The 15,112-nt window shown below is 36.7% G+C and overlaps 1 long non-coding RNA gene across 1 annotated transcript; it reads right to left on the reverse strand.

The window, feature by feature from the left end:
* Positions 1-13,815: 13,815 nt before the first annotated feature.
* LOC141591170 (uncharacterized) lies at positions 13,816-14,587 on the reverse strand. The gene is made up of 3 exons (XR_012520707.1): positions 14,540-14,587; positions 14,276-14,356; positions 13,816-13,908 (listed from the first exon to the last, which is right to left on the reverse strand). It is a non-coding gene; the product is annotated as an uncharacterized LOC141591170 (long non-coding RNA).
* Positions 14,588-15,112: the final 525 nt, after the last annotated feature.

Consider the following 15,112-nt stretch of genomic DNA (forward strand, 5'->3'; position numbering starts at 1 on the left):
TCTCATAACAAATAGAAAAGGGGAAAGGGGGTCCCTTTGCCTAAGACCACTTTCTCCTTTAAAAAATCCCACATGATCACCATTTAGCTTCAAACTAAACCATGTAGAAGTAATGCAGCCCATGACCCAAGTTTGAAATTGTAATGGAAAATTGAAGATTTGCAGCATTTTCCTAATGAAATCCCACTGAAGGGAGTCAAAGGCCTTCTTAATGTCAACCTTAATTAGGCACCTTGGAGAGATACCCTTCTGTCCATACCCTTTAATCAAATATTGGGTGAGCATAATATTTTCAAAAATGCTACGCCCAGTCACAAAATGCTACGCCCAGGCTTGGCATTTCATCAAACATAACATGTGCATAAAGTTGACATCACATCAAGCAAGCAATTTAATCATGTGAACATATTAGATTAAGCATGAATCAATCCCATGTTGGTTTCCCCTAATTACCCACTAATCCTAGCTAAAAGACTACTCACTCATTATCATGGGAAACGTGTCATTAATGCTGTCAATCATCACAACAAGTATAAACATGATAATAGAATGAAGAAATGAACAATAAAGATTAAAGGGTAAAGGAATTATACCAAACTTGAGATGATCCAAATAATAAAGCAAAGAATAAAAGAAGAAACTTGATTGATTGATGAAGGGTTGTCAATTCTCCAATAATAACCCAATAGTCTTCAATTACCCAATAATAAACTTGAATAATAAACTTGAACAATAATTAAGGAGAGATTAATGTGTAATTTGTGAAAAGATTAAAGAGTAATCTATTCTAATCTACTCCTAATCTAATCTAAGAGAACTTGATTTAATCTAAGGAAACTACATAGTTTGATTATTACAAATGGGGTATACATAGTAGAGATTAGGTGCATGAATTAGGGTTAACTAAGGGTTTAAATGACGACTAAGTCCCTTGTTGAGGAGACTCCGGTCTCTTTAGGGAGACTCCGGTCTCTAGAAAAAGATGTACATCCTTCTTTGAAGCTTGAAGAAGACGAAATGGGACTGTCTGGGAATCCGGGCGTCTTTAGCACGGGACGGGCGGATTTGGCAGCTTCTGGACGGGCGTCCAGAAGGGAAAGACGGGCGTCTTTGGGTGGTTTTGCCCAGGCGTCTTCTGGAGAAGCCGCTCGGACAAAAAGAGGGGAAGCCGAGCAGATTTAAGGGGTGGACGAGCGGATTCCTTCAGGGGACGAGCGTCTTCAGTCTCGGTACGCGCGGATTGGCGAACAGCTTTTTTGTTTGACCTCGGATTGTAAAACGGACGTCATTTCCTCATCCGGACTCCTATTGGAGTGATTCAAAAGCCTAGATCACTTGTTTTTTCGACGCCGTTCCATCTAGTATATTTCCAGAGCCAAAGGAGCAATTTCTTCTTGTAATGTCTTCCCTCTCGCCATTCTTACTTTTAACCCTTTGATCCTTCTATATACACTTTATTCCTACATCCTTGGTCATCATTCTTGCCTCCTCTTCATACTAGTCCATCTAATATCATCAATAAGCTTCCAAATATGCACGAAAGACGGGAATTTCCGACTTATTATCTCCTTTCCTACAAAACATGCACAATGCAATAGGAAAACGAAATAGGAAGGAATTGACGGATAAAATGGTCATGAAATGCTATAATAGTATGCAAAATAGGCTCAATTAGGGGACTAAATGTGCGCAAATAATGTTCACATCAAATATCCCCAAACCGAACCTTTACTCGTCCCGAGTAAAGAGGTGACAAAAACTAAACCTTTATTTAAACTAACCTACTAATATAACCGATATGAGATAATTAGCGGGTCTCACTCCGCCTCTTCAATTCACAACAAGACAACCATGAGGTAGGATGCCTTCTTGCAAGGCAAGGTGGGTTTTGCCAAAATGGCGACACATCCAAACATTAAGCACACAAAATCAAGTAATGGATGCATCTACAAAAGAATAGCCACTTTCCTCATCTAAGTGGCGGAAATTATCTACAAGGGAAGTAATTCAAGGGTACACACTCCTTCATAGATGCAATTTCTTCAAACTACTAAGCCTAGAAGGATAACAATAAATCACCTCCAAATTGTGTCAAGCTAGGTTACCTTTGTCCTCAATCGTTAAATACTTTTGTCAAGAGTAGACTCCCTATGGTGTTAGAAACACTGGAGGATCGCGGAATTCCCCCTCTTGCCTAGACAAGAAGAAAGGTCGTCCCCTCTCTACCATGCACAAAAATGGATACGATGGATAAAGGGATCGATAGAATTTGAGTTTCATTTTGGGAGTTTGCTTTTGTTTTTGTTTTTCCCCCCAATTTCTTGTAGCATATAACATTTGAGAACACTTTCTTTTGCCATTTCTTTTGATGTTTGGCAATTCAATACTTGACAACTTTTCAACTTTTTGCATTTTCTTTTGAAAATTTTCAAAGTCACCCCATATGTAGTGAGGGTGCCTTATATTTGAAGCTTTAGGAGTCTATTTTTGCTCCTCTTTTCTTTTCTTTTGATGCAATTTGCAACCTTTTTCTTTTCATTTCATTTCTTGAACTCAAATTTTGAACAATTTTTGTGCCCATTCCCTTTGATGACAAAATGTGGTAGAACATGGATCAATGATGGTTGCATGGTTTCAATGGTCACCTTGGAATAAACGGTAGCCAAGGAGTTATCACACCACAAGGTACTCTTGACTAGGCCTTAATCCATGGGTCAAAGGATACTAGCATGACACATCGAAGGGTGTTTTACAAGTATTCTAACAAGCAAAGTCTTAAGAAGAAAAATCATCTACTAGGGCCTATATACACTTGTCAAACTTCCCAAGTAGACGGTTTCGCAAAATTTTTCTAACATGCAACTACATGACATTATGCAACTAGCATATATACATCCTAATGCAAATGATTCTACCAAATAATATGACATATAAACTAAATGCAAGTCCTAAATTCACATTGTTTATACCGCATCAATTAAAATAAAGCCACATAGTCATTAACATAAAGAGGAAAAAGGAGATTGGAAAGATCATACCATGCGGTCTTCAATATCCTCATGTCTCGGATGTGGCGTAGTCAATCAATGTGAACAAGGGTGAAAAACACAATATATACAAATAAGACTACACTAAAGGAAATGAACATGTTTTTGGATTTTGAAATTTTTCAAATTTTTATGGGTTTTTGTTTTTATGAAATTAAAAGACATATTTTTGTGATTTTTCGAAATTTTTCAATTTTTATGCATTTTTGGAATATAAATTCCCATCCCCCACTTTATTTTGGACATTGTCGTCAATGTACATGTAGGAGTAGGAATGAAAAAGAAAAACATGTTTTTGGATTTTTTTGATTAAATGCAATGATATGAATGCATGCTCTAACTAAATGCAATTCTATATGACATATATAACAAATGAATGCAATCTACATTACACTAAATGATGCATGATTTCTAGTAAACTATGGTCACCCATGATCAAACCTCCCCAAACCGATTTAAACACTATTTCTAGTGTAGAAAAGAATAGGATTGGTCATTAATGACTATGCATGAATTCTAGTCTATATGCAACTAACTACATGAATCATGTGAGATATATTACAATGTAACTATACTATATGAACTAACTAATGTAAATGCAATATGAAATATAATACAAATGCAAGCTAAATATATATGTATATAACTAAATGCAAGTGTAAATGTAATGCAAAGTCAAAGGAAAGGATATCTTACAAATGGTGGTTTGAGGGAGGACTCCACCAAACTCATTCCTTGTTGCCATGATTATTGATGTTGTACATGTTGCTCAATGCTCTCAATAACCGGTCAAAGGCTTGAGCACAATCCTCAAATAAGCATGAATACGGTTTGTTCCAATTCAATATGAAGCTTGGCCAAGGTAGCTTGCCACTTACGCTCTCATTCACCTTGCCCTTGGCACTAGAGCTTTCCCAATGCTTCAAACCAATAAGCCCATGATTCTTGTCGACACTAGGCATGAAGTATGGTTCATTTTCATCCGTAGACTTCCACTCACCAACTTCTTTTTCAATCTTGGTGATGATGATAGCATTTGATTTTTTCAATCCTTCAAGAGTAGAGGGAGAATTCTCATGGCATTGATGACCGAGTTCCTTAGAAGTTGTCATTGTGGGTGCCAAATTCCCACAAGTAGCTTCACGAGCAAGTTTCTCTTTGAGCTTTTCGACCAAGTAGCTTTTGTATGATGCTTTGACCTTTTGAAAAAGGTCCACCATATCCTCTTCAACAATCATTGGCTCCATGGTAGGTGTCAAGTAGTCTTCATGGGAGATAGGGAAAGGACATTCACCTTCATGATAGGATATCTCAAATGTCTCAAGGATAGGCTCCTCAAGCAAGGTGATATTACAAGTCCATCTCTTAGGCTCGTCATCATCGTTGCTATCTTTATACGAATCATGAATGGGGGCTTCACTCTTCTTCACTAACTCTTTCTCCAATACCTCAATGTTCGCATCAAATGACACACCCTCATACTCACAAAGGCTAAGAGTATTTGGCTTACTCAACCTCATGTCTTCCTCATCGAACACAACGCTTTCATACTCACAAGAGCTCACAGAGATTGGCTCTTCCCATTCTTCATTTATCATGTCAAAAGTTACTACTTCAAATTCACATTCATGCTCAATGTCCAAAGAATGAGGGGGGGTATTTTCTTGGGATTCTTTCATTTGGGCAATTTGAATCTCCAACTCTTCACCTTTGGTGACAATGCCTTGAAGAACATTATCCCTCTTTTGGCTCTCCTCTAGCATTTGTTTGAAGAAGTTTTGTTGATCTCCCATCATTTGGAGAATCACATTTTGAATGGGTTCATCTTCTTGTTGTGGGTAGGTGTGAAAGTGGTTGTATTGTGGCAATTGAAACTCATTATGAAGTGGGTATTGGGTTGGTGGTTGTTGTGGATATTGGATGTGGTGATTTTGGTGGAAAAAGTTGGGGTAGTAGTTAGGATTTTCATTGTATGAATAATAAGGTAGGTTTGTGTTGACTTGCTCCTCAAACTCCCCATACCCATAGTCATACTCAAAAGATCCACCACATACTCCATGTGTCGAGTCTTCAGCCATCATAGCTAAGACAAGGAAACAACTACAAGCATGGAAACTACACAAAAACGGTAATAACAATCCTTGAGGAACAAGTTCCTCAAGGTGAAAGCAAAATCAAAATAGACAAACAAGTGAGAACTTAATCACATAGCACCATCCCCGGCAACGGCGCCATTTTGATGTGGGGTGTTGTCGTCGGGTCACATCCAATCAAACACATTTAAAATACTCATCAAACAACTAGTTAGCGGAAAGTCGAGGTCGATCCATGGGACGGTATGCTTTGGGTTCTAAGTCTATCTATCTCAATTTATGCTAGTGTCACAATTGATGGGGTTTGTAGTTGTATTCTAAACTAATGAAAGTAACAAAGTAGAGCAAACAATGAACTAAGAAATGTAAACAACTGACTAAAAGCACTAGGATGTCATGGGGTCATAGGGGATTCATGGTGTTGATCATACAAACATGTTTACAAAGTTGCAAGCAATTAATGTTGTGGAGGAACCGAGTTGGTTTATGTCTTACGGTTCATAGGAAGAGTTGGGTCCCGGAGCCGAATCGATTAGATTGTACAACACCTACAATTCGAATTACTTTCCTCCTATTCAACTTCTATGCATGGTTTAACAAGACTCGAGTTGGTTTATATCTTACAAGTCTTGTTGAGTAGATAAGAGATGGTTGTAAATGCAAGGATTCATAGGCTTGGCATTTCATCAAACATAACATGTGCATAAAGTTGACATCACAACAAGCAAGCAATTTAATCATGTGAACATATTAGATTAAGCATGAATCAATCCCATGTTGGTTTCCCCTAATTACCCACTAATCCTAGCTAAAAGACTACTCACTCATTATCATGGGAAACATGTCATTAATGCTGTCAATCATCACAACAAGTATAAACATGATAATAGAATGAAGAAATGAACAATAAAGATTAAAGGGTAAAGGAATTATACCAAACTTGAGATGATCCAAATAATAAAGCAAAGAATAATAGAAGAAACTTGATTGATTGATGAAGGGTTGTCAATTCTCCAATAATAACCCAATAGTCTTCAATTACCCAATAATAAACTTGAATAATAAACTTGAACAATAATTAAGGTGAGATTAATGTGTAATTTGTGGAAAGATTAAAGTGTAATCTATTCTAATCTACTCCTAATCTAATCTAAGAGAACTTGATTTAATCTAAGGAAACTTCATAGTTTGATTATTACAAATGGGGTATATATAGTAGAGATTAGGTGCATGAATTAGGGTTAACTAAGGGTTTAAATGACGATTAAGTCCCTTGTTGAGGAGACTCCGGTCTCTAGAAAAAGATGTGCATCCTTCTTTGAAGCTTGAAGAAGACGAAATGGGACTGTCTGGGAATCCGGGCGGCTTTAGCACGGGACGGGCGGATTTGGCAGCTTCTGGACGGGCGTCCAGAAGGGAAAGACGGGCGTCTTTGGGTGGTTTTGCCCGGGCGTCTTCTGGAAAAGCCGCTCGGACAAAAAGAGGGGAAGACGAGCGGATTTATGGGTGGTCGACGAGCGGATTCCATCAGGGGACGAGCGTCTTCAGTCTCGGGACGCGCGGATTGGCGAACAGCTTCTTTGTTTGACCTCGGATTGTAAAACGGACGTCATTTCCTCATCCGGACTCCTATTGGAGTGATTCAAAAGCCTAGATCACTTGTTTTTTCGACGCTGTTCCATCTAGCATATTTTCAGAGCAAAAGGAGCAACTCTTGGTTTGGGTTTCGAGCAATTTCTTCTTGTAATGCTTTCCCTCTCGTCATTCTTACTTTTAACCCTTTGATCCTTCTATATACACTTTATTCCTACATCCTTGGTCATCATTCTTGCCTCCTCTTCATACTAGTCCATCTAATATCATCAATAAGCTTCCAAATATGCACGAAAGACGGGACTTTCCGACTTATTATCTCCTTTCCTACAAAACATGCACAATGCAATAAGAAAACGAAATAGGAAGGAATTGACGGATAAAATGGTCATGAAATGCTATAATAGTATGCAAAATAGGCTCAATTAGGGGACTAAATGTGCGCAAATAATGTTCACATCAAATATCCCCAAACCGAACCTTTACTCGTCCCGAGTAAAGAGGTGACAAAAACTAGACCGTTATTTAAACTAACCTACTAATATAACCGATATGAGACAATTAGTGGGTCTCACTCCACCCCTTCAACTCACAACAAGACAACCATGAGGTAGGATGCCTTCTTGCAAGACAAGGTAGGTCTTGCTAAAATGGCGACACATCCAAACATTAAGTACACAAAATCAAGTAATGGATGAATCTACAAAAGAATATCCACTTTCCTCATCTAAGTGGCAGAAATTATCTACAAGGGAAGTAATTCAAGGGTACACACTCCTTCATAGATGCAATTTCTTCAAACTACTAAGTCTAGAAGGATACCAATAAATCACCTACAAATTGTGTCAAGCTAGGGTACCTTTGTCCTCAATCGTTAAATGCTTTTGTCAAGAGTAGACTCCCTGTGGTGTTCGAAACACTGGAGGATCGCAGAATTCCCCCTCTTGCCTAGACAAGAAGAAGCGTCGTCCCCTCTCTACCATGCACAAAAATGGATACGATGGATAAAGGGATCGATAGAATTTGAGTTTCATTGTGGGAGTTTGCTTTTGTTTTTGTTTTTCCCCCCAATTTCTTGTGGCATATAACATTTGAGAACACTTTCTTTTGCCATTTCTTTTGATATTTGGCAATTCAATACTTGACAACTTTTCAACTTTTTGCATTTTCTTTTGAACATTTTCAAAGTCACCGCATATGTAGTGAGGGTGCCTTATATTAGAAGCTTTAGGAGTCTATTTTTGCTCCTCTTTTCTTTTCTTTTGATGCAATTTGCAACCTTTTTCTTTTCAATTCATTTCTTGAACTCAAATTTTGAACAATTTTTGTGCCCATTCCCTTTGATGACAAAATGTGGTAGAACATGGATGAATGATGGTTGCATGGTTTCAAGGGTCACCTTGGAATAAACGGTAGCCAAGAAGTTATCACACCACAAGGTACTCTTGACTAGGCCTTAATCCATCGGTCAAAGGATACTAGCATGACATATCCTAGGGTGTTTTACAAGTATTCTAACAAGCAAAGTCTTAAGAAGAAAAAGCATCTACTAGGGCCTATATACACTTGTCAAACTTCCCAAGTAGACGGTTTCGCAAATATTTTCTAACATGCAACTACATGCCATGATGCAACTAGCATATATAAATCCTAATGGAAATGATTCTACCAAATAATATGACATATAAACTAAATGCAAGTCCTAAATTCACATTGTTTATACCGCATCAATCAAAATAAAGCCACATAGTCATTAACATAAAGAGGAAAAAGGAGATTGGAAAGATCATACCATGCGGTCTTCAATATCCTCATGTTTCGGATATGGCGTAGTCAATCAATGTGAACAAGGGTGAACAAACACAATATATACAAATAAGACTACACTAAAGGAAATAAACATGTTTTTGGATTTTTAAAATTTTTCAAATTTTTATGGGTTTTTGTTTTTTTGAAATTAAAAGACATATTTTTGTGATTTTTCGAAATTTTTCAATTTTTATGCATTTTTGGAATATAAATTCCCATCCCCCACTTTATTTTAGACATTGTCCTCAATGTACATGTAGGAGTAGGAATGAAAAAGAAAAACATGTTTTTGGATTTTTTGATTAAATGCAATGATATGAATGCATGCTCTAACTAAATGCAATTTTATATGACATATATAACAAATGAATGAAATCTACATTACACTAAATGATGCATGATTTCTAGTAAACTATGGTCACCCATGATCAAACCTCCCCAAACCGATTTAAACACTATTTCTAGTGTAGAAAAGAATAGGATTGGTCATTAATGACTATGCATGAATTCTAGTCTATATGCAACTTACTACATGAATCATGTGAGATATATTACAATGTAACTATACTATATGAACTAACTAATGTAAATGCAATATGAAATATAATACAAATGCAAGCTAAATATATATGTATATAACTAAATGCAAGTGTAAATGTAATGCAAAGTCAAACGAAAGGATATCTAACAAATGGTGGTTTGAGGGAGGACTCCACCAAACTCATTCCTTGTTGCCATGATTATTGATGTTGTCCATGTTGCTCAATGCTCTCAATAACCGGTCAAAGGCTTGAGCACAATCCTCAAATAAGCATGAATACGGTTTGTTCCAATTCAATATGAAGCTTGGCCAAGGTAGCTTGCCACTTACTCTCTCATTAACCTTGCCCTTGGCACTAGAGCTTTCCCAATGCTTCAAACCAATAAGCCCATGATTCTTGTCGACACTAGGCATTAAGTATGGTTCATTTTCATCCGTAGACTTCCACTCACCAACTTCTTTTTCAATCTTGGTGATGATGATAGCATTTGATTTTGTCAATCCTTCAAGAGTAGAGGGAGAATTCTCATGGCATTGATGACCGAGTTCCTTAGAAGTTGTCATTGTGGGTGCCAAATTCTCACAAGTAGCTTCACGAGCAAGTTTCTCTTTGAGCTTTTCCACCAAGTAGCTTTTGTATGATGCTTTGACCTTTTGAAAAAGGTCCACCATATCCTCTTCAACAATCATTGGCTCCATGGTAGGTGTCAAGTAGTCTTCATGGGAGATAGGGAAAGGACATTCACCTTCATGATAGGATATCTCAAATGTCTCAAGGATAGGCTCCTCAAGCAAGGTGATATTACAAGTCCATCCCTTAGGCTCGTCATCATCGTTGCTATCTTCATACGAATCATGAATGGGGGCTTCACTCATCTTCACTAACTCTTTCTCTTATACCTCAATGTTCGCATCAAATGACACACCCTCATACTCACAAAGCCTAAGAGTATTTGGCTTACTCAACCTCATGTCTTCCTCATCGAACACAACGCTTTCATACTCACAAGAGCTCAAAGAGATTGGCTCTTCCCATTCTTCATTTATCATGTCAAAAGTTACTACTTCAAATTCACATTCATGATCAATGTCCAAAGAATGAGGGGGGGGGGGGGGGGGTATTTTCTTGGGATTCTTTCATTTGGGAAATTTGAATCTCCAACTCTTTACCTTTGGTGACAATGCCTTGAAGAACATTATCCCTCTTTAGGCTCTCCTCTAGCATTTGTTTGAAGAAGTTTTGTTGATCTCCCATCATTTGGAGAATCACATTTTGAATGGGTTCATCTTCTTGTTGTGGGTAGGTGTGAAAGTGGTTGTATTGTGGCAATTGAAACTCATTATGAAGTGGGTATTGGGTGGGTGGTTGTTGTGTATATTGGATGTGGTGATTTTGGTGGGAAAAGTTGGGTAGTAGTTAGGATTTTCATTGTATGAATAATAAGGTAGGTTTGTGTTGACTTGCTCCTCAAACTCCCCAAACCCATAGTCATACTCAAAAGATCCACCACATACTCCATGTGTCGAGTCTTGAGCCATCATAGCTAAGACAAGGAAACAACTACAAGCATGGAAACTACACAAAAACGGTAAGAACAATCCTTGAGGAACAAGTTCCTCAAAGTGAAAGCAAAATCAAAATAGACAAACAAGTAAGAACTTAATCACATAGCACCATCCCCGGCAACGGCGCCATTTTGATGTGGGGTGTTGTCGTCGGGTCACATTCAATCAAACACATTTATAATACTCAACAAACAACTAGTTAGCGGTAAGTCGAGGTCGATCCATGGGACGGTGTGCTTTGGGTTCTAAGTCTATCTATCTCAATTTATGCTAGTGTCACAATTGATGGGGTTTGTAGTTGTATTCTAAACTAATGAAAGTAACAAAGTAGAGCAAACAATGAACTAAGAAATGTAAACAACTGACTAAAAGCACTAGGATGTCATGGGGTCATAGGGGATTCATGGTGTTGATCATACAAACATGTTTACAAAGTTGCAAGCAATTAATGTTCTGGAGGAACCGAGTTGGTTTATGTCTTACGGTTCATAGGAAGAGTTGGGTCCCGGAGCCGAATCGATTAGATTGTACAACACCTACAAGTCGATTTACTTTCCTCCTATTCAACTTCTATGCATGGTCTAACAAGACTCGAGTTGGTTTATATCTTACAAGTCTTGTTGAGTAGATACACTACTACACAACCCTTGCATTTATGACGCTTTTTTGAGCATTTTTTGACGCTTTAAAGCGTCAATATTTTGTTTATTGACGCTTTTAAAAAGCGTCAATTTTTGAGGCGTCGTTATTTTTTGACGCTTTTGTTTGTCAACAAATATGACGCTTGTAAGCGTCTTTATGGACTATTGACGCTTTTTATTGTCAACAAAGTTAACGCTTTTAAGCGTCTTTAGTGACTATTGACGTTTTCTTTTATCAATAAATTTGACGCTTTTAAACGTCTTCATGGACTATTGACGCTTTTAATTGTCAATAATTTTGACGCTTGTAAGCGTCTTCATTGATTATTGACTCTTTTATTTGTCGACAAATTTGACGCTTTTAAGCGTCTTCAACGACTATTGATGCTTTTATGTGTCACTCGATGAGACAAAATTAGGCGTCAACTATTTATATATTGACACTTCTTATATCATGATATAATTTTGGCTTTTTGATTACCTGATAAAATCATAGAGAATAATTAAATAGACCTATCTATATGTAGTATAGTACTACTAGCTATTACTAAATCATTAAAAAACATAATGCAATATATATAAAATGAAGTAAGTACCCACGTACTTTTATAAATATTCATACGCTTGATACATATATCGTCTCCGTCACAAATACTAGCATTGACAATTTAACTATATAAACTAGTACGTACTTTATAGTACGACAAAATCAATAATATAAAAAGAGATCCGAAGTAAAATCTAACATAAAGTTGTCCAAAAAAAATCGTAAAAAATGCTACGCAACTAGCTAGACAAGGACACTTAGTAGTTTGAATATTGTAGGGGCTTCAATCATGTAGGCACAATGTCAAAGGGACTTCAATCAACATATGAAGGCGCATCGTCACCATCTGATGAATCTGAAACCTATAATGGGCAAAAAAAAATAATTTATATAAATATATTTAATTAGTACATATACACTTCACCAAAATGTTTCAAAATTGTGCTGAATGGAATTACCCGTCAAGGGGTAAGAGGAGAGAAAATTAGCTAGAGTATGAGACTACTTCACATTATTCAGGAATGGATATGTTAGAACAACAAGAGACATGATAAATAACATATACTAACTTTAAAGAGCCTTTATTTTCTTAATAAAGATTAAGATGAAGCAAAAAAACTGATTTTTATAGTTCCGTATTAACAAAAGCTGTTTCAGATCATATGGTAGCGGCTAGCTCAACACTTGGTTAGAAGCAAGCTCATGCAAATCAGTTGGAAACATGACATCTATTCAAATTGAATAAAATAATTTAGGTGTTATCAGATTTCAAAAGAGTCTCATGAGATTTCAAACAGGGTACTCGTACCATAGCAATTACCCCGCGACAGGGAAGCACTAAACACAAGGAAGATTGACAGTGGGGAGTGTAATTGAAAAAGAGAGTACTAACCACACAATTATTTAGTTCTTGTAGCTTCTGAAGGGACGCTCGAGCACAATTCTTTCTTACATCTTCCTCTGAAAATATGAAGTTGCTGGACAGATCCCAGAGTTCTAGAACTCCTTCTTCATGCAACGTGAAAGACTTAACTCCAGCAAGGATCAGATTCTTAGCTGCAAATTTCAAGCACGACATGAATAACCTAAATACCAACCGATGCTTAATACTGTGAACAACAGTTCACCTAAACAGAAGTTTAGCATAAGTAAATTCTTTTTTAGCATAGTTTCTATACCAGTCACTATTTCATAGCCTCAAATTAACAATATGAACTACAACTTGGTTCCATTAAACAACAATATTTTTTAAAAAACTAATGCTTCACGACTCTTTGCCATAAAAGTATTCGAACAGAGAATAGCAGAACTACGAAAAAAAAGCTACGAAAAAAGTTATCCTAATACATGGGACATTGAGTAATGATAATGCTAAAACATTAGTTATCATATTTTGCCCTTACCCTACTTATTTATTAATAGTAAATGCAATCAGTTAAAAGGCTAAAAACGTAACCAAATATAAGTTTGCATCAAAGTTTCATAAACAATAAAATATATTAGTTTCATATTAACTTATGGTCAAAGTATTCCATGCTGGCTGATTGGCCATTTAATTGGGTGCTTCTAACATGAGTAGTGTTTCATAGACAATGCACATGAATTAATCCAATATACTTTATAGCCAAAAGCTGAACAACACAAACAAATGAACGGATCCCTAACCTACACTCCACATATGGTGTATACCAATTTTGAGTACAAACGAAGTACACTTTTAACTGAAAGCAAACAAAGCAGCATCAACTGAACACCATATAAAACTACTACTAACCTTCTTATACAAGAATATGTTGAAGAAATGACAATTCAAATATTTCTTCGTCTCTCGTCTTTCCCTTTGTTTCAGCAGTTCCAGATACACATTGATGACCTGTATCATGGAACAAAAAGGCAAATTTTACAAAGATTAAGAAACAAGCATCCATAACTACAGGAAGTCCTATGGAAATTACTGAAGTTCATCAAGCAAATCACCTTATCGGTCAGCCATGCACCTGGTCGCAGACACTGTAATATTTTACCAGTAATTTGGATATTAGAGTTTTCATGAGTGACCAAAACCTTTCTCCTGTATATGAAGCAAAAGAGAAGTGGTTATACAAAAAAAGCCCAAACCCAACTACTATATACGGAGTACAATCCAGGTTTGAGCCAATACCTGTTCGAATTTGCCATTGTCATTGCCATTGCCCCAAATTATTGCATGCAATCAATTTCAAACCAAAAACTAAACCCCAACTCATCTAATTCACAATCGATATTCTACCTCAGTAGCTAATATCTAACATAATTATCATTGGATTATTGCCTGCATCAATTTATAAACCCAAAAAAAAAAGTAAATCCTAACTTATTTAATTTACAACCAATATTCCAACTCAGTACGTAGTTAGCATCTAACAGCAGGATCAACAACTTAATTAAATTCACACTACCTCGGTGATACCAATGTGCCTAGCTGATGAAGTTCGTCATTGAAATGATCGCCATTTATCCTCCATGCAATGCACATCTCTCTCGAGAGTAAGATAAGAATCGCCCAAAATGCGACGATTCTGAGAAAAGAATCAGTGGACAGTAGTATAATTAATTGAGAAACAAAAGAAAATATAATCGAATTCAAGTTGTAATGGCCATTGTTGTTCAAGTCGTAATCACCATTGCTGTTGAAAATCACAAGAATCAACAGGAAAACCTACCTGCTACATGTTCGAACCAGTCAGATTCATTCAATTCCTGGTCGCTATATATTGTTGTTGATCGTGATTGTTTTGGCAAGGGTTAGGGTTAGGATTAAAAAAAAGAGGGGGTTCCGCCATAATCGACTCAAACGAAAAAGAGGACGCAAGAAGAAACAAAATAGCAATCAGGAGAGAGATAGAGGGAATGACAAATAGAGGAAAGAAAGAAGCGATAACAAAACAAATAATAGCAAGGGGCAAAATCATCGTCAATATCATAACACCGGAATTAATCATAAAATCGCAAAAATTAACACAATAAACAAATAAATCATCGTAAATATCATAACATTGGAATTAATCATAAAATTGCACGATTAAACACCTAAGATAGATGAAAATATGAGCAGAAATGAAATGAAAATCGCGAGCAGAAACGAAACCGAGCAGAAATCGCAAGATCAGAACAAAAACAACCATTTGGAGGAAAAATTGAAAAGAAGAGAAAATATTGTTACATACCAGGTCGAAGAAACGAAGTTGATGGAATTAAGTTGGAATAAATTGAAGAATCAGAGGCAAAATCTTATA

Source organism: Silene latifolia, chromosome 7, assembly GCF_048544455.1.
Source record: "Silene latifolia isolate original U9 population chromosome 7, ASM4854445v1, whole genome shotgun sequence".
NCBI lineage: Eukaryota > Viridiplantae > Streptophyta > Magnoliopsida > Caryophyllales > Caryophyllaceae > Silene > Silene latifolia.